The sequence below is a fragment of the Lycium barbarum genome, chromosome 12 (assembly GCF_019175385.1).
Source record: "Lycium barbarum isolate Lr01 chromosome 12, ASM1917538v2, whole genome shotgun sequence".
Lineage (NCBI taxonomy): Eukaryota > Viridiplantae > Streptophyta > Magnoliopsida > Solanales > Solanaceae > Lycium > Lycium barbarum.
In genome coordinates, this window is record NC_083348.1 from 22,722,523 (window position 1) to 22,744,401 (window position 21,879).

A 21,879-nucleotide genomic window follows, 5' to 3' on the forward strand; every position below is an offset into this window, starting at 1 on the left:
TCCTTCTAGTCCATCATTGAGCATGCTTCTTTAGTCGAGGCCGCTAAGGCCAGCGTATTTTGAGGGGTTAGTGAGAAGTGGCTCTGACAGTTTAGGAGTTATGGTTGTTGCAGCTCAAGGGGCGCGGATTAGCCTTCTAGGCTAAATCAGCCCTATTCCGACCTCCCTGTACACTCAGCGTTGTAGGCTTCCTCTAGCAGGCTACCCAGACAGAGAGCCCGTGAGAGCTCATTTTATCGACCAGTAGACAGGTTTGTTCCAGCCTGGTCTTCAGTTTCGGTCTATCAGTTTCCTCCTTCTAAGGCTTGTTTTATGTGTGGAGCATTTGGTCATATTGCTTGGCATTGTCTATGACCCAGGAAGGGTTATCAGCCCTAGAGGACTCCGGTATCTTTAAGTAGCCGAGGTGGTGCTTCTTCGAGGGGCGGCACTCAGTCCGGCCGCGGTGGTCATCAAGGTTCTAAAGGTGGATTCCAAGCTGGTAGAGATGGGTCCATGAGTTTGAGATGCCGATCATAGTCTGGACGTGATGGGGCCCTGTGTTATTCGTTCCCAGGTAGACCAGAGATGGATGCCTCAGATGCTGTCATAGCAGGTACCATTTCTGTCCGACATAAGGCAGCATCTATATTATTTGATCCTGGATCCACTTATTCGTATGTGTCTGCATATCATGCCGTTGATAGGGATTTTCTTTGTGATAGCATAGCTGTACCTGTTCATGTGTCTACTCCAGTCGGAGATTCTGTTGTGGTTAATGGAGTTTATCGGCCGTGTTTGGTTACTTTTATGGGTTATGACACTTGGGTAGATTTGATGATACTTCATATGGTGGACTCTGATATTATTTTAGGTATGACCTGTCTTTCTGCTTATCGTGTGATATTAGACTGTCATGCAAAGCCAGTCACTTTAGCCATGCCAGGCATTCCTAGACTTCAGTGGAGGGGTACTCCTAGCCCCGCTCCAAAGAATATTATTTCCTTCCTTCAGGAGAACATATTAGTCAACAAGAGGTGTTTAACTTATTTGGCTCAAGTGCGCGACACTATTGTTGTATCTCCAGCCCTTGCATCCATTCCCATTATGAGCGAGTTCGTTGAGGTATTCCCGACCTATTTGCCGGGTATGCCGCCCGATAGTGACATTGACTTCTGTATTGACTTGAACCCGAGCACTCGCCCTATTTCTATCCCGCCATATCAGATGGCACCTGCCGAGTTGAGAGAGCTTACGGAGAAGTTACATGATTTATTGAGCAAGGAGTTCATTAGACCGAGTGTCTCCCCTTAGAGTGCTCCTGTGTTGTTTGTGAAGAAGAAAAATGGATCTATGAGGATATGCATTAATTATCGCCAGCTGAACAAGGTTACTATGCAGAACAAGAGTCCTATGCCTCGTATTGATGATTTATTTGACCAGCTTCAGGGTGCTTCAGTGTTCTCGAAGATTGACTTGTGTTCAGGATACCACCAACTGAGGATCAGGGCTGAGGATATTCTAAAGACAACTTGTCGTACGAGATATGAGCATTATGAGTTTCTGGTGATGTCATTTGGGCTTACCAATGCTCCGGCTGCATTCATGACCTTGATGAATGACATCTTTAGGCCATTTCTTGACTCCTTTGTGATTGTGTTTATTGATGATATCTTGGGGTATTCCAAGAGTAGAGAGGAGCATGAGAGCCATCTTCGCACTGTACTTAGGTTGTTGAAGAAGAATAGCTGGATTGCTAAGTTTTTGAAGTGCGAGTTTTGGTTGGAGTCCGTGGCATTCTTAGGCCACGTTGTGTCTAAGGATGGGATCATGGTTGATCCTCATAAGATTGAGGTTGCGAGGGATTGGGAGAGGCACACTACTGTGACCGAGATCCGTGGTTTCGTGGGGTTGGCCCGTTACTACTGCCAATTATGAAGGGTTTTACTTCTATTGCTTTGTCATTGACCAGATTGACTCAGAAGGATGTCCCCTTTCAGTGGTCCGATGATTGTGAGGAGAGCTTTCAAAAGCTCAAGACTCTTTTGACTTCAACCCTGATTCTGGCATTGCCCGTGGAGTGTAAGGACTTTACAGTTTATTGGGATAGATCCCATATGGGTTTGGGTGCTGTCTTGATGTAGAAGGGTAGAGTTATAGCCTATGTTTCCCGTTAGTTGAACATCCATGAGAGGAAGTGCCCTACCCGTGATTTGGAGTTGTTGGTCGTGGTCTTCGCTTTGAAGATTTTGAGGCATTACTTGTATGGAGTCCATTGTGAGGTTTTCACTGATCACAGTAGCCTTCAGCACGTGTTTACCGAGAGAGATATTAATTCTAGGCAGTGCCGATGGATGGAGCTCCTGAAGGACTATGACATCTCTATTGTTTATCATCCAGGAAAAGCCAATGTTGTTGCTGATGCCTTAAGTTGTAAGGCCATGACTATGGGGTGTTTAGCTTGACTGATTGTTTTCGAGCGTCTATTTGCTATGGAGGTTCAGACTCTGGCCAACAGTTTCGTTCGTCTTGATATTTCAACCCCAGGTAGAGTATTACCTTGTGTTGAGGCGACATGGTCCTTGTTAGATCTGATCAGGACCCGTCAGTTTTAGCATGCTCAGTTGAGCAAGATTCGAGATAGGGTTCTGAGGGGTGAGGCCAAAGAGGCCATGATTAATAGGGTTTTGAGGGGTGAGGCCAAGGAGGCTATGATTGATTCAGAGGGTACTTTGAGGATTAAGGAGCGTGTGTACGTACCTCGTGTTGGTGAGTTGATTTATTTGATTTTGACTGAGGCCCATAGCTCTCGATATGCCATTCATCTGGGGGTGACTAAGATGTATCGTGATTTGAGGCAGCACTACTGGTGGCGTCGTATGAAGAGAGATATAGCCGATTTTGTGGCTAAGTGTGGTAATTGTCAGCAAGTTAAGTATGAGCACCAGCGACCTGGTGGTGTGCTTCAGAAGATTCCCATTCCCAAGTGGAAGTGCGAGAGGATTGCTATGGATTTTGTTGTGGGTCTTCCGAAGACCTTGGGCAAGTTTGATTCAATTTGGGTGATAGTTGAGTGGTTGACTATGTCTGCTCATTTCATTCCAGTTCAGGTTTCTTATACCGCGGAGAAGTAAGCCAAGTTGTACATTTGTGATATTATAAGATTGCCTGGGGTTCCTATTTCTATCATATTTGATCGGGGTACTATCTTCACTTCCCACTTCTTGAGGGCTTTTCATGATGAGTTGGGTACCCGATTAGATCTTAGTACAACTTTCTAACCTCAGACCGATGGGCAGTCCGAGCGGATTATTCAGCTGCTCGAGGATATATTGAGAGGTTGCGTTACTGACTTTGGTGGTCATTGGGATCAGTACTTGCCGTTAGCAGAGTTTACGTATAACAACAGTTGTCACTCGAGTATCGACATGGCCCCTTTTAAGGCTTTGTATGGTAGTAGATGTAGATCTCCATTTTGTTGGTTTGATGCATTTGAGGTTCGACCTTGGGGTACGAATCTGTTGAGAGAGTCTCTAGAGAGAGTGAGGACCATTCAGGCCAAGCTTTTGGAAGCTCAGAGTCGACAGAAGATGTATGTTGATCAGAAAGTTCGAGATTTAGAGTTTGTTGTTGGTGATCAGGTTCTGTTGAAGATTTCACCCATGAAGGTTGTTATGAGATTTGGGAAGAGAGGTAAGTTCAGTCCGAGATATATTGGGCTATTTGAGATACTTGACCGTGTTGGCCATGTTGCTTATGAGTTGGCCTTGCCGCCAAGTTTTGCAGACGTTCATCCAATTTTCCATGTGTCTATGCTAAAGAAGTATCATGCTGATGGTATTTATATTGTTCATTGGGACTCGATATTGCTTGATGAGAATCTGACTTATGAAGAGGAGCCTATTGCGATTTTGAATAGGCAGGTTCGAAAGTTGAGGTCTAAGGAGATTGCTTCTGTCAAGGTGCAATGGAAGCATCGTCCTGTTGAAGAGGCCACTTGGGAGACTTAGTTCGACATGCGTAGCCGATATCCAAAGTTGTTTTCCAATTCAGGTACCTCTCCATTATGTTCCCTTCGTTGCTTGAGGACGAAAAATAGTTTAATTGGTATCTGATGTAACGACCTATTTGGTCGTTATAGTCTTTTCGGTACTCTTGACCCTTTCTCGTGCTTGTTTAACTCACATTTGACCCGAGGGGACTGTTGACATGCTTCTCGAGGTGTTTGGTTAGGATTCAGGCGACTTTTTGAGAAATGTGGGCTTAAAGCGAAAAAGAGTTGACTCAAAGTTGACTTTTAGGTAAACGGACATTTTTCAAGTTTTTAGCTTCAATAAATACCAATTTGAAAAAAACAAAAAACATGTATATTTTAGGTCTTTTTCTCTTCACCACATAAAAAACATCATAAAAACACAAAAAAAATAATCTGCGCAAGTTTGCCACTTTTCATCTCTTTACCCTACCTTAGTTTATCATGAAAATCCAAAAAACACCACCAAAAATTGTCTACCCATTTATAGCCATAAATTTCCCAAGTTTCCATGCCATGCAAACAATATTTAAGGGTTCCCTTTGTCATGAAAATAAAGTCATCCATATCTAGCCATAAAATTCCCAAATTTCCATGCCAAGCAAACACTATTCAAGGGATCCTTTGCCATTACAAAACCTTTACCAAAACCCAAGGCCATATAAGTTACTATTCCCTTGTTCTCTAGTACATCATCATGCACTATGCTTTGTTTTTTAGCCTTCTAAATGTCTTACATTATAAGACTTTTTTGGATTTAATATACTTTATTGTTTAAGTGTGACACTTGTTCTATGTATTGTAAATAGGTATAGCACATGTACTAGTTTTCCACTCCTATAAATAGTAGCCTTGTATGTAGATGAAAGACATCCAATTTCCAAGATAGCTCTCTCTTTGTAAAAATATTTGTGCATTATAAGATGTCTTCTTCTAGCTAAGTCTCTTGTAGTTTCTTCCTTGAAATGGTGGGAGATATGGCTGGTTTGTATTGAGAGTAGAGTCTTAAAATACTTTAGTGGATGAGAAAAATTATTATAATAGTAGAGGAAATATATCTTAGTAGGTGCATTGCATTATAAGTGCAAAATACTTTAGTAGTAGTTTTGCGTTGTGAGTGTAAAATATTACAGTAGTTGTATTGTGTTGTTAGTGCAAGGGTTTTCTGAGTTTCGCTGTCGAAGGCAATTTGTAGCGCGGGACGCCTTTGTGAGCCTCCAGCACCCTCCTGGTAGGAAGACGTTTGTGCGAAGCAATTCGATCTCTACCGAAGTATGTTTACGCGAGCAATTTAATCTCTACAAAGGTACTTTTGTGACGGTAATTCAATTCTCTACCAAGGTACTTTTACTTTGAGTATTTTAGTTCTATGACTACTAAGTCTTTTATCGTCTCTGCGAGTCCCGGTACCACATTCAATCCCTGTGGTATCAGAGCCATACCCCATCTATTTGGACCTTGATGATCTGTCACTACCAATTTTATGATCGCGCGGGAACCTATCATTTCCACTTCGGTAGGCGAACCTTTAACCCAACCAAAATCATTTACAAGTAAAGAACGAGATTCATGAATCTTCAAATATAACATAATCAAAATGTGGAAATCAAACCAACATATATAAATAAAATAGCGAAAATATTTATAAAAATTTAATAAATCCGACTTCTCTCCCATGACTTGGTCTAGACTAGTACAAGAGAGACTATGATCGAAGACTAAATACAATAATGAATATAAAGACTCAACCTCATTTTATGAATGAGAATGATGGAGGACTTCAAGATAAGCACCGTGCTATATTCCGGAAAACTCTAATCAATCAATATCTTGAAAAACTCTACACCCCAAAAGGGATGTATCAAGAGTAGTATCAGTACAACACTAGTATCGATAAGCATCATAGGCCGACAATGGTTAGAATAACATAACGGTAATAGAATCCACAAATAAGCATGGTAGGCAAAACTAAGTCAACAGTGCACATCACCTACCACTCGTCTCAGCAATATAAGGTTCTTATTTCCATTAACTCTTCCTTAGGGATCAATTTGCTTAACTACATTACCGCTCACCTTATAGCTCATCTAACATACAATAAACAATTATGCTCAAGTATCACAAGTCAATCATCATTACAATATTCACTCTTATTTTGAAGGAAAGTTCTCTCGTCGTTCTAGTATTCATCACTCGTCCAACCTAGCAAATCATACGCATTCATATTAAGGTCACTTAGCACCACGCTTTCCCAATCCAAGATCACAACCAATAGTTATAGCAATTAATCCCAACTATAGCCAATTTGAATCAGTACATCACAATCACATCACAACAAGTCGTCACCTATTTTATAGCATCTAAGCCCAACTGTGCCAAGTCTCAGTGTAATCATTCCGAACAAGTATATCACAATCGTATCACAACATATCACAGGATCAAAAGGTACAATGCAATGCAATAATGTAGGTAGGATGAATGCAATGCGTATGCACTGTTGTACAACATGTCCCGGACGAAATAACTCCGCGTCTTGCCGATCATGACCCATAGGGGACCCACGAATTCGATGTACCGCTCGCTCCGGAAAATGAACTTGGATCATGAGAACTCTCTTGATCCCGATAAGAAACCTCGGGCATCTTCACTCATTTGTTCCCGGTAAGAAACCTCGGGTAACGTACGCTCATCTCTCTTTTATTCTCTCCTGCAAAGACCTCGGGGGCTACACTCTCTCATTTGCCATCATCAGTACCATAACATGCAATATTAATGAATCATGGAAATGAGTATGAATACGATGCAATCTAATATCAACAATCAATTCAATCCCAAACAGTACCACCAAGGGCACACAAGTAATATCAATAATAAGGCTACACAATAAACCATAGTGAAATCACAATCTCATCTCAATACCAATCAAGTACAGTACCGCAATATCATAGTCAAGATATATCACTAGTCACAATTACCTAATGTCTCAACATGGCAACGAGCCATTAAGTAAATAGAACAAGATAAGTAAATCCACACAATGGGGTGGCTAGCACCCAATTCATACAACAAGGCCCTACCTAAGACAGTATCCAACTCAACTTCATACCCAAAGGCTTAGATGCTTTCTCTATTTTTTCTAACACTCGTATATGAAAGTCTAACCGGAGTCTACCAAGAGATAGAAGCCGTAACCTACCTCAACAATGAACAGGTGCGCGAGCATCCATTTGGATTCCATGATCCATCTTTTTAGGGAAATTGTAGATTCGAGAGGTCTAGGAACGAGGATACATTCGAGTAAGCAACAATTTAGGAATTTGGCGTCATAGCGATAAAATCTCCATTTCTCAACGTCATAGCGATAAAATTGCCATTTCTCAAATAATCATTCTAGATTCTTGAGTTATTGCTATTTCACCTCTTTTATGGAAATCAATGTTTTCCTAAGTCAAACTTACCACACTAATTCACATTCATCATTATTAGCATCTAACAAGTTAACCCATTTGTGAAATAGATGGGATTTAAGCTTAGAACTATTTATTAATCTAATTCTTGTAATAAATAAGCCATCCTAGAGTTATTAGTTACTCTAGGTTAACAATACCACTTTTACACAATAGTCTCATAAGAAATTTGAGAAAGAACCCTCTTTTAATGCTTTACCACAATCATAAAGAGTGTAAGAATGAGGGAATTAAAGGAAGATAAGATGAGGGATTTAAAAAGGTTACCTTCCCAACATTCAAGTCTCTAGGGCTGGAATCTTTTCTCTGCGGCTGAACATTAGGGTTTGCTAAAAATAGGGTCAAATCCCGAAATGAGCTTTTAAATAGGGATATAACTGCTCGTTAACCGCTCTGGTGATCTAGCTGTTACACCTTGGAAAATTCCGCATTAACGTACAGTGAATAGGATAGCAAAGAGCGTGACATATACGACAATTTAATAAGAAAGGAATGACGTTTGACGACCCTAATTAAGATTTGAAAGGCATTTGAAATAAGAGGAGAAGGTTTGCCGAGAGAAGACAAGGCATACGATGTGTATCAGAAAGAAATTACGAGTAATGAGTTAATGATAACTAAATGGTGCTTTGGAGACGAGTTATAACGACCCTTAGATTATAAATGAGGTGATAAACAAGTATTAAGAAGGTTCCATAAGGATCGGAGATCAAACGAAGTAACGAAAATAAGATTCAGTGAACTGATGGGTTATACGGTCGATTATACGGACCGTATAATGTTATGCGGACCATATAGTGGACCGTAGAAGTGTCACAGAATGAAGTTGCTGAAGATTTGATTTCACGGTCGATTATATGGACCGTATAATATTATACGGCCCGTATAATGTGCCGTCAAATTGATACAGGAATGGGTGATCACTGGAGCAGTTTTATGGTCGATTATACGGACCGTATAAATTTGTACGGACCATATAATGGACCGTATAATGACGTCGGGACAGATTTCAAGTTTTAAATAAGAGACCCAAGTTCATTTATTTAATTTCCATTTTTCATTCTCCACAACTCAAGACTTCTCTAGAAGTTTCCACACATTTCATATACAAGAATCCATGAAATATTGATGATCAACCTCATCAAATCAACAAAACTAAGTGTGAGAAACACATTAAAGTCCATTTAAGCCAAGAAATTTCAAGAGAAGTGAATTAGGTTTTGGTGCAAGGAGAGTAATACCACTCAAGGCGTGTTCCTATAATATCTAAGGTAAGTTTTACGGTGTTTACATGTTATTTAAGGTATGTAAAAGTTGAAACACTTGAGTTGTAGAAAGATATAGGAAATGGGTCATGAAAGTGTGAATTGTGGCATTTTGGAGTAAGGGTTTGGATTGAGTCATCACCATTGATGAATTGTAATTTCAAAAATGTTATAAATGACATTTAGAACATGGGATAAGTATTATATGTGAGAAAATGCAACAATAAAACATGACCATTATTATGGGGAAATTGAGGTGAAATTGTGAAACGTGGATAATGTAGATAAATGATGATTGTCGTTGCGATATCGTGAATGTTGTTATGAACGTTTGGGAGTTGATGTAGAATATGGGAGAGGTTGTATAAACAAAGGAAATGTTGCCCAATTTTTTCTAGCTTTAGTAAGCACGTTTTTATAATCACTTAGCTAATCTTAATGTGAATTCTTTTGAAGGTGAAGACGTGAACATTAAGGGAGACTGAGCAAGCAATAGAGTAGTTAAACGACAAAGGTATGTGAGGCTATTCCTTTCTTTCTATGGCATGAATCCGACATGATTTCTCTTTCCTCTCCATGAATTCTCTATATTCCGGAAAAATCAAGAATCTATGATCCCGAATAGCTATATGAGATAAGAGATAGGATACGAGTTCAATAATGATGTGGTTTGTTGTGCACACTCACCTTATATACTATTTATTTCAAGGTAAGGCATACTATTAAGCTAGTGATGTCAGTTATTGCATACACTCACCTTATGTACTATTTCTTTCAAGGTGAGGCAGAGTACTTATAGATGTCCATAATGGAATCAGGGGATCACGACCCTACGTCACCCCGATAAAGTATAGTTGTCCTTGAGTCTTTATGCATGCATTATGATGAGTATACTATGATGAGCATATTATGATGATGATATTACACCGTACCTATATGGACGGGCAGACCTACACACCACTACAATGGGCAGCTTATACCCCGGACGCGGGATGCCCGGACGCAGGTTAATTGTTATCACACCGTACCTATATGGACGGGTAGCTTATACATTATTGCGTATATGATATGATGATGATTATGAGTAAGTCAGCATGTGTTATTTCTTCATAATTGAACGCCATATACAGTTGCTCCTTATAGATGCTTCCTCTATCTCATTGATGTATTATTGTTGTTTATGCCTCTCATACTCTGTACAATATTCGTACTGACGTCCGTTTTCTTTGGATGCTATGTTCATTCCCACAGGTAGACAGGGAGGTGATCCTGGTCTAGACTCATAGGAGCTAGCAGCTGATTTGAGAGCACTCCATTGTTCGGAGGTGCTTATGATTATTCTTTTGTGTACATGTATCTTTTGGGCATGACGGGGTCTTGTCCCGTCCTTATGTCTAGCACTCCAGTAGTGGCTCATAGCTACGCAGTGTGGGTTATATGGTCTCACGAGCATGCTATTATGTATGCATATATATATTATCATTTTGACAGCCGAGAGGCTTATGTATATAAAAGTATTTATGTTTTCAAATGAATGATGATTTTCTTATGATTTGAGTATTAAATTAATAAAAGAGCAATAAATGAGCATGATGAGTGATAGAACGAGCGGTGCTCGGTGGGTAGCCCCGGGCACCCGTCACGGCCCTTAGTCGGGTTGTGACAAAAGTGGTATCAGAGCGGTTCTGTCCTAGGAAGTGTCTACAAGTCGTGTCTAGTAGAGTCTTGTTTATAGTGTGTTGCGCGCCACGCTAATATACAAGAGGCTACATGGCATTTAGGAAAAACGACCATCTTTCTTCTTATGAGATCGTGCGATAGAGCCGTGTATAAGATTTTATCCTCCCTAATAGTGTGTTGTGATTACAGAAAATGCCGGTAAAGGGAAAAGCTACAGCCGCCCAGAAGGGCAAGAATACGACAAAGAGGCGGGTGGAAAAAGAGCCTCCGATGAATGTAGAAGAGGGCAAGTCACAGAATGAGACTCCGTCTAATACTTCTTCCACCCCGCCTAATGTGGAAAAACGAGGAGGAGCTTCCGCTCCAATTCCTCCACCGGTTGTTTCGGGTCAACAAGCGACCGAGGCCATATATCTATTGACACAATTGGTTGCCGCACAGGCACAGCAGCAAAATGCGAGTTCAAGTGATCGGGCAGAAAGTACAAGAGCCCGTGATTTTATGAGTCTAAATCCTTCAAAGTTTTTTGGGTCAAAGCCGGATGAAGACTCGCAAGGTTCATTGATGAGATGCTAAGAACATTGAGGATTGTCCATGCCTCTGAAACGGAATCCATGGAGTTGGCCTTTTATAGATTCCGGGACGTGGCGGTGTTGTGGTATAATAATTGGATAGCATCGAGAAAAGAAAATGCGCCTCCCCCCGTTTGGCAAGAATTCATAGATGCTTTCATTCACCATTATTTAACACTCGAGCTCCGCCGAGCTAGAGCGGATAGATTTCTAAACTTGAAACAAGGAAACATGAGTGCCCGGGAGTATAACCTTCAATTTAATTCATTGGCTAGATATGCCCCGACTATGGTGGCCGACATGGGAGATCAGGTAAATAGATTTATGAGTGCCTTGGTGCCACATTTGTTCAAGGACTGTTTGATGGCTTTGTTGCAAGCCGGGATGGATATTTCCCGAATACAAGCCCATGCCCAAAATTTAGAAGGACAACGACATCCGTAAAGGGGTGATCACGGCATTGATGGAAGGCAGAGCAAGTGAGCCAGATCTATGGGGGCAGATAGTGAGTATAGAGGGGATCGAGGTAGACTTATTCCCGACATTTAGGCCAGTCAGTGACCAGTGCACCTCCTCGATTTACGGGTAAGAGATTTGATCGCTCCTTTCGTTCAGGACAGGGTCAGGGTTCGAGGGCCCTAGATTCTCAGTTTAGGGGAGATCATAGCTAGAGGAGACCTCTAGCACCGCAGTTCAGTCAGTGCAGTAGATTACATTCCGGACTGTATCGCCAGGGGTTCAGATGCTTGCTATGCCTGTGGCCAGGTTTGGCACATGATGAGAGATTTCCCGGCGATGAGTGGTAGAGTTGGGATTCAGCCCACAGGATCAGCGGTCGATTCTTCTTTAGTGCGCCCGGTAGGGCAGACTTATCAGATTTCAGCAGGCCGATGTAGAGGCCGAGGGGGAGCATCTACTTCAGGTGCCACTCAGCCCCGCATTTATGCTTTAGCCGGACGACAGGATTTTGAGTCCTCCCAGACGTGGTTACAGGTACATTGTTCGTGTTTTCTCATGATGTGTATGCATTGATAGATTCGGGTTCTACTTTTCTTATATTACTCCATAAGTTGCTGGTCGTATTGGGGTGAACCCCGAGCCAATCAAACCTTTTGAGGTATCTACTCCGGTTGGTGATCCCGTGATAGGAAGATAAGTGTACAAAGATTGTGTAATTGTGATATGTGACCGCAAAACTAAAGCTGATTTAGTTGAGCTGGAAATGTTAGATTTTGATGTAATTATGGGTATGGATTGGTTGGCCTCGTGCTATGCTAATGTTGATTTCCGATTGAAAGTAGTTAGATTCCAATTTCCAGGAGAGCCCGTGCTTGAATGGAAGGGTAATGCAGCATCTCCGAAAGGTAGGTTTATTTCCTACCTTAAGGCAAGAAAGATGATAGCCAAGGGCTATATTTATAACTTTGTCCGAGTTCATGATACCGAAGCAAAGTCGCCGACTTTCCAATCAGTTTCGGTAGTGAATGAATTTCCAGATGTATTTCCAGATGAACTTCCAGGTCTTCCTCCAGAACGAGAGATTGACTTCGCCATTGATGTGTTGCCGGACACCACACCTATTTCTATTCCTCCGTATCGAATGGCTCCGGCAGAATTGAAAGAGCTAAAGGCACAGTTTAAAGACTTGCTCGAGAAGGGATTTATTAGACCCAATTCATCGTCGTGGGGAGCGCCAGTCTTGTTCGTAAGAAATAAAGACGGTTCTCTACGAATGTGCATCGATTACATGCAGCTGAACAAAGTGACGATAAAGAACAAATATCCTCTCCCAAGGATTGATGACTTATTCGATCAGTTACAGGGTGGCAACTGGTTTTTAAAAATAGACTTGAAGTCGGGTTATCATCAAGTGAGAGTTAGAGAAGGGGATATTTCCAAAACAGCCTTCAGAACGAGATATGGCCATTATTAGTACCGGGTAATGTCGTTTGGGTTGACTAATGCTCCTGCCGTGTTTATGAATTTGATGAATAATGTGTTCAGACCACTCTTGGACTTATTTGTGATAGTATTCATTGATGATATTCTGGTATACTCTCGCAAAGAATCAGAACATGCAGATCATTTGCGAATTGTTCTTGGCATTCTTCGAGCCCGGGAGTTATATGCAAAATTTTCAAAGTCCGAGTTTTGGCTGAATTCTGTAGCATTTCTGGGCCATGTTATTTCAAATGATGGTATTCGAGTCAGAAAATTGAAGCTGTGAAGACTTGGCCAAGGCCTACGACGCTTACAGAAGTTCGTAGTTTTCTGGGATTGGCAGGTTATTATAGAAGATTCGTGGGGGGCTTCTCATCCATTTCAGCCCCATGAAAAAGCTAACCCAGAAGTCAACTAAATTTCAGTGGAATGATGCTTGTGGACACAACTTCCAAGAATTGAAAGACAGATTAACCTCAGCTCCAATCTTAACACTTCCAGAAGAGCCAGATGGCTATGTTATGTACTGTGATGCTTCCGGTATTGGGCTATGATGTGTATTGATGTAGCATGGTAGAGTTATTGCTTATGCTTCGACATAACTACGGAAACATGAAAAGAACTATCCAACTCATGATCTCGAATTGGCTGCAGTCATTCATGCGTTAAAAATGTGGAGACATTATTTGTACGGTGTGCATGTTGATATCTATACAGATCACAAAATTCTTCAATACATTTTCAAGCAGAAGGAGTTAAATCTGCGGCAGAGGCCATGGTTAGAATTGCTGAAAGACTATGATGTGAGTATTTTATACCACCCCGGAAGAGCTAATGTAGTAGCCGAGGTGCATAGCCGCCGATCCATAGGTAGCCTGTGTGAAGTTCCACCAGAAAAGAGAGAGATGATTCATGAGCTCCACCAATTAGCTAATCTTTGAGTACGTGTAATTTACTCGGGTCGTGCATGGATTGGTATTAATGACCCCACAGTTTCTTCTCTGAATATGGAAGTGAAAGAGCGACAATAGGAAGATCTTCAGTTGAGCCATTATATAGATGTATCCCAAAGGAAGGAGAAGTCCCCATTTGAAACTTCTATGGAGGGAATTCTTAGACACTGAGACACGCTATGTGTGCCGAACGTTGCAGAATTATGTCGCCGAATTCTAGAAGAAGCCCATTATTCTCGGTATTCTATCCACCCAGGTACAACAAAGATGTATCACGATCTCAAGTTGATATATTGGTGGGACGGCATGAAGAGAGACATAGCAGAATTTGTAGCCCAATGTCCAAATTGCCAACAAGTAAAGATCGAACATCAAAAGCCAGGAGGATTACTGCAAGCAATGGAAATCCCTACTTGGAAATGGGAAGTGATCAATATGAATTTTATTATGGGGTTACCCCGTTCCTGAGGCATGTATGATTCCATATGGGTGATCGTGGACAGACTCACGAAATCAGCCCATTTTCTTCCGGTTAGGACAACCTACTCAGCGGAAGACTATGCAAGGTTGTATCTCAAAGAAATTGTGCGACTCTATGGTATTCCAATATGCATTATCACAGATAGAGGAGCATAGTTTACAGCTAAGTTCTGGAAGTCTTTTCAAGAAGGTTTAGGTACGAAAGTGAAACTTAGCACAGCATTCTATCCGCAAACTGATGGGCAAGCCGAGCGTACTATTCAGACCTTGGAAGATATGCTATGAGCATGTGTGCTGGATTTCGGTGGTAGTTGGGATAATCACTTACCCCTTATTGAGTTTGCATATAATAACAGCTACCATTCCAGTATTCAAATGGCTCCATATGAAGCCTTATATGGAAGGAAATGTAGATCCCCAATTGGATGGTTCGAAACAAGAGAAGCACAGCTAATAGGCCCTGAATTGGTTCAGCAAGCGGAAGAAAAAGTTAAGGTGATTCGAGATCGATTGCTAACGGCCCAAAGTCGCCAAAATTCTTATACGGACAATCGCCGACGAGACTTGAAATTTCAGATTAACGATTGGGTATTTTTGAAGGTGTCGCCGATGAAAGGGGTGATGAGATTTGGCAAGAAAGGGAAGCTAAGTCCTCGTTACATTGGACCCTATAAAATTATCCGCAAGGTAGGTCATGTAGCCTACGAATTGGACTTGCCTTCGGAGCTTGAATCAGTCCATCCAATCTTCCATGTTTCGATGCTCTGCAAGTGTGTTGGAAACCCCATGAGGATTGTTCAGATTGATGATGTGCAAGTGACAGAAAAGCTAACGTATGAGGAAGTTCCCATTGCCATTCTAGAAAGGCAAGTGCGAAGACTTCGAAATAAAGAGGTAGCTTCAGTCAAAGTCTTGTTGCGAAACAACAACAGGGAAGAAATGACTTGGGAAATGGAAGAGAAGATGAAATCCACGTACCCATATTTATTCCAACTCCCATAAGAGATTCAAGATGAAGCCCCAACATTATGAGGTATGTAAGTTTTATTTTCATGCTTTTGGTCATGTGTGGCCATAAATATGTTGATATCTTGTTGTAGCCCTGCGAGGAAATGATATTATGGGTTGTTGTGACAGGATGGTAGTGCTATATTACAGGGGAAACTCTGGCGAAATTTTCGTAGAATTTCTGGGTGTTTAACTGTCACACCCCGACCTTGCTGGGGTGTGATGGGCACCCGACCCTTACTTAGGGCCGAGCGAACCCTCAGACTCTCGCTGCACATAAAATCACGTCAACTCTTTTTTTTTTCTTTAAAACAAATAATAAAGTACATAGCAAAACTTTTCTTTCAGAAATATTCTTTCTCGTGGCTTTCAAGCCGAACAAATTTGTGATCATACAAAATTCATTACGTACACAGACCGACAACCAATACCCACGACACTGTCTGCAAAGTCTCTAGTAAGATCCCAAAAGCATAACATACAGAATCTGACTCGGCAGCACTCCGGGAACAAATGGAGCTTGCCATCTGCACTGGAACATCTTCCATCTGTCCTCAACTCAACTGGGAGTACCTGCGCGGCATGAAACGCAGCCCCCGAAGAACAGGGGGTCAGTACGGAAATGTACCGAGTATGTAAAGCGGAAGTATAACAATATAAGCAAAACTGTGCCGGAAGTATAGAAATAGAACAGGTAGTATCGGATCCGAGTCCGAAACGGAAATACAGAGTGTGTGGCCAGGACCACGATATATATCATAAGCACGGGGTGTAGCCGTCTGAATCGTGATATGAAACAGACGTACAAAGCCTAACTGGCAGGATCATCGTGCGGATCGGGGCACAGAGTGCGACTGACATACCCGCAACCGAAACTAGGGGTGTAGAACTATAGCCGACTGAAGCATAGTCCGGCTCAATCATGCAGAAGCAACACCAACAGAATCATTCTCCGAATCCGCTGTCCAGAAATGTAACAGGCAGAACCATGCATGCAGAATCATAAACTTACACAAGCACAGGTAGTATACATTTACCTCAGGTTTCGGCCCTTTAGTGAGGGGCACAATGGACAGTGCACTGGGGTGTGCACGAATAACCAGGTCGCTACAGGGTCGCCTCTAGTGCACAAGTCATACCCAAGAGGTTCCAGCAGGCAAATACGGCAGTTAGAATGTCAAAATGCTTTACTTTCTTTTGAAAAACATTTTTGTTTCACACATATAAAAGAATCAACGCACAATTTCCGCGGCCATAAGTCCAGCGGTCGCTACCACGCATACCGCGGCCAAGTACCCAGCGGTCACTTTCACACGTACCGCGGCCAAGGGTCCAGCGATTATAGTCACACATACCGCGGTCGAGGGTCCAGCGGTCACAATCACACATTTGACATACCGCGGTCAAGGGTCCAGCGGTCTATGTCAGGCACAATCACAAGTGCGGCAGACGCGGTCAAGGGTCCAGCAGTCAATGGCACACGTCCGGCATGACGCGGTCAAGGGTCCAGCTGTCAATGTCGGACACGCCGCGGTCGAGGGTCCAGCGGCCAATATTACATATGCGCATATTCACATAACCGTCCCGGGACTCGGTGAAACAGAAAACAACCATACAGGATACCAAATCACTACTTCCCAAACATAAATCACACGTGCCAGGATCATGCATCACACAAGATCCACGTATGCCAAAATCGTATATCAGAAAATACAGAAGATAAGTAGTTTATCCAAATTATCAGGGTAAGGTTTTCAAAACGTTTTAGATGTCAAAAACATTTTATAACGCTCATGAAGGTGGTCATAACACCTATCGTATAGTAAACAGCATAATAACCAAGAGCTACCTGCGAACTCCGGACAAGAGTACATTGGCTAAAGCCATACAGCACATATCAGGGTTTCTGTCCCCGCAGTTGGTTCAATAATAATTAAAATCCGTCTCAGGATAGATAAAATATCTCCCGTTTAGTAGTCGGGACAATAGCCATAAGTCCCTAGACTTGTCGCACCGAAGTGAGACAAACAAAACCATAGGAGGGGCGCCGGGGGTAACGGGCCCACCTCGGGTCAAGTCAGGGTGGCGGACATGAATCACGCCCATTAGACTCTACGGAGTCATCCAGGAAAGTTTCGGAGTGATTGGATTACATTTGTGAAAGTTATGGAGGTTTAACCACTTTTTTTCAACAAAAGCACCTTTTGAAGTTCAATTGAATTGAATGAATAGTACCAAGAAATCAATCTCAGTTTCCGATGAGCAGAATTGCCCCCGAGGCTAAAATCTCCACCTAGCACACCTAGGACATGCCAAAGAACAAAGGGGAAGGCTTTACAGACCTCGATTGCGCCTTATGCTCGCTTGGCTTCAATTCCAATTTCGTCCAGAATCTACAAATGGTCATGTTTACCAATTGTCAATTTCAAGCTTTTCAAGAATCTAAGCTTAATCACATAATTGCCTACTGAAATTTCGGCAGCATTTCCCCTATAAACTCGCCTATCCGAATTTCCAATTGCTCTCATGTTGACACAGAAATACCAACAATAACATATGGACACAACCATATCTTCAATTCTTTTATTTCAACAAGAACAACATATCAAAACAGCCCCCAACTATAACATAACGATGCCCGAAATTCTAACGAACACTTGCAATACACCAAGCAGCCCGTATGCACTTCTTATACCTTATTCCATGCAATCTTTTCAGCAAATTTCTGAGAAATACAACAGCAGCCACACGACACCACATCATCTATTCATATGCAACTAAACCACATTATTATCTCTATAATCCTTACAACAACCCACAACAATTTTTAACTCTAACTCTAACCTTCAAATTCCTTCATTCTCATCACATAATCTATGATTACAACAACCAAAATATTAATTCAAATCAGTCCATCAATTTCAATTAAAACAGCCCCTAATCCATAAATCTCAACAAAACAACAAACGAGTTTATAATGTTGTTTTCTCCGTTCTAATTCGTTAAAACTCTAAATAAACACTTTAATAACATAAAATGAATCTTATAAATACCTTAGAAGCAGCTCAAACACGAAAATTTCATTCCCCAAGTCCAATATTTAGCTCAAATTGAAGGCAAATCAACGTACAATGCTTTTCTCTTCATGAGCTTCGGGATTCGGGGCTCGGATTTTGATCAAAATGACCTTCTTAGCCTTGAAGTTTTCTCTCTCTCTCTCTAATGTTCTTGGAATATTTTATGTTAAATGAAAAGCCCTCAAATAATTTTTCCTTATATACTTGACGTTAATGGGCCTCATGGACCGAAAGGTGAATGTTTGGATCGGGTCACAATTTTCTGCCCCGCCAGCCTAACTTGCATCGTCCATATCTGCTTATCCAGATATCGTTTTGACGAGCGGTTTGTTGCGTTAGAAACTATACGCGATGAACTTCATTTTAGAATTTTGAAACACCTTAAAACTCCTCATATACTAGGAGATATGCCTCCAACAATATGGCCTAAAAATCTGGTCCGAGATATTTTCTGAAGTTGTTTGGATTCATTTCGTTCAGCTTCGTTTAACTTCTAATCCTCTTCCGACCCTCATGTAACCTCTTATACATACATATACATACTCATATACGCTCATAACGCGATTTCAAATCCTTTAGGTTACGATGTCACCTCGGGATACTTAAGGCAACCATATATATATAACGATATTCTTTCTAACTCGATTAACTTTCCTTGAACTTTCTTAACTCATTCTTTCTTGTCTTAATTAAAATAGCACGGACTCTTACGGGGTATAACATTAACATTCGAGGACGAATGTTCCAAAAGAGGGGAAGAATGTTACACCTTGCAAAATTCCCCGTTAACGTACAGTGAATAGGCTAGCGAAGAGCGCGACGTACACGACATTTTAATAGGAAAGGAATGACGTTTGACGACCCGAATTAAGATTTCAATGGAATTTGAAACAAGAGGAGAAAGTTTGCCGAGAGAAGGCAAGGCATACGATGTGTACCGGAAAGAAATTATGAGTAACGAGTTAATGATAACTAAATGGTGCTTTGGAGACGAGTTATAACGACCCTTAGATTGTAAATGAGGTGATAAACAAGTGTTAAGAAGGTTCCATAAGGATCGGAGATCAAACGAAGTAACGAAAATAAGATTCAGTGAACTGATGGATTATACGGTCGATTATACGGACCGTATAATGTTATACGGACCCTATAATGGACTGTAGAAGTGTCACAGAATGAAGTTGCTGAAGAGTTGAGATCACGGTCGATTATACGGATCGTATAATATTTTACGGCCCGTATAATGTGCCGTCAAATTGACACATGAATGGGTGATCACTGGAGCAGTTTTACGGTCGATTATACGGACCGCATAAATTTATACGGACCGTATAATGACGTCGGGACAGATTTCAAGTTTTAAATAAGAGGCCCAAGTTCATTTATTTCATTTCCATTTTTCATTCTCCACAACTCAAGACTTCTCTAGAAGATTCCACACATTTCATATACAAGAGTCCATGAAAAATTGATGATCAACGTCATCAAATCAACAAAACTAAGTGTGAGAAACACATTAAAGTCCATTTAAGCCAAGAAATTTCAAGAGAAGTGAACTAGGGTTTTTGTGCAAGGAGAGTAATACCACTCAAGGCGTGTTCCTACAATATCTAAGGTAGGTTTTATGGTGTTTACATGTTATTTAAGGTATGGAAAAGTTGAAACACTTGAGTTGTAGAAAGATATAGGAAATGCGTCATGAAAGTGTGAATAGTGGCATTTTGGAGTAAGGGTTTGGATTGAGTCATCACCATTGATGAATTGTAATTTCAAAAATGTTATAACTGAAATTTAGAACATGGGATAAGTATTATATGTGAGAAAATGCAATAATGAATCATGACCATGATTATGGGGAAATTGAGGTGAAATTGTGAAACGTGGATAATGTAGATAAATGAGGATTTTTGTTGCGATATCGTGAATGTTGTTATGAACGTTTGGGAGTTGATGTAGAATATGGGAGAGGTTTTATAAACAAAGGAAATGCTGCCCAATCTTTTCTAGCTTTAGTAAGCACGTTCTTATAATCGCTTAGCTAATCTTAATGCGAATTATTTTGAAGGTGAAGACGTGAACATTAAAGGAGACTGAGCAAGCAATAGAGTAGTTAAACGACAAAGGTATGTGAGGCTATTCCTTTCTTTCTATGTCATGAATCCGACATGATTTCTCTTTCCTCTCCATGAATTCTCTATATTCCGGAAAAATCAAGAATCTATGATCCCGAATAGCTATATGAGATAAGAGATAGGATATGAGTTCAATAATGATGTGGTTTGTTGTACACACTCACCTTATATACTATTTCTTTCAAGGTGAGGCAGAATACTATTAAGCTAGTGATGTCAGTTATTGCATACACTCACCTTATGTTCTATTTCTTTCACGGTGAGGCAGAGTACTTATAGATGTCCATAATGGAATCGGGGGATCACGACCCTACGTCACCCCGATAAAGTATAGTTGTCCTTGAGTCTTTATGCATGCATTATGATGAGTATACTATGATGAGCATATTATGATGATGATATTACACCGTACCTATATGCACGGGCTGACCTACACACCACTACAGTGGGCAGCTTATACCCCGGATGCGGGATGCCTGGACGCAGGTTAATTTTTATCACACCGTACCTATATGGACGGGCAACTTATACATTATTGCGCATATGATATGATGATGATTATGAGTAAGTCAGCATGTGTTATTTCTTCATAAGTGACAGCCATATACAGTTGCTCCTTATTGATGCTTCCTCTATCTCATTGATGTATTATTGTTTGTTTATGCCTCTCATACTCAGTACAATATTCGTACTGATGTCTGTTTTCTTGGGACGCTGTGTTCATGCCCACAGGTAGACAGGGAGGTGATCCTGATCCGAACTTATAGGAGCTAGCAGCTGATTTGAGAGCACTCCATTATTCGGAGGTGCTTATGATTATTCTTTTGTGTACATGTATATTTTGGGCATGACGGGGTCTTATCCCGTCCTTATGTCTAGCACTCCAGTAGAGGCTCGTAGATACGCAGTGTGGGTTATATGGTCTCACGAGGATGCTATTATGTATGTATATATATATATTATCATTTTGACAACCAAGAGGCTTATGTATATAAAAGTATTTATGTTTTCAAATGAAAGATTATTTTCTTGTGATTTGACTATAAAATTGATAAAAGAGCATTAAATGAGCATGATGAGTAATAGAACGAGCGGTGCTCGGTGGGTAGCCCCGGGTACCCGTCGCGGCCCTTAGTCGGGTTGTGACACTAGCAGTGGCTAAGGCGGCACCTCTTCAGCGTCAACCTCACCGCTAGGGCGGTCTTTTAATCAATTACACATCTCCGCTTCGGCAAAGCACTACTGCTGCTGCATAAGCGCTGGGGCTGCAAGACTGTCGCTATAACTGTCTA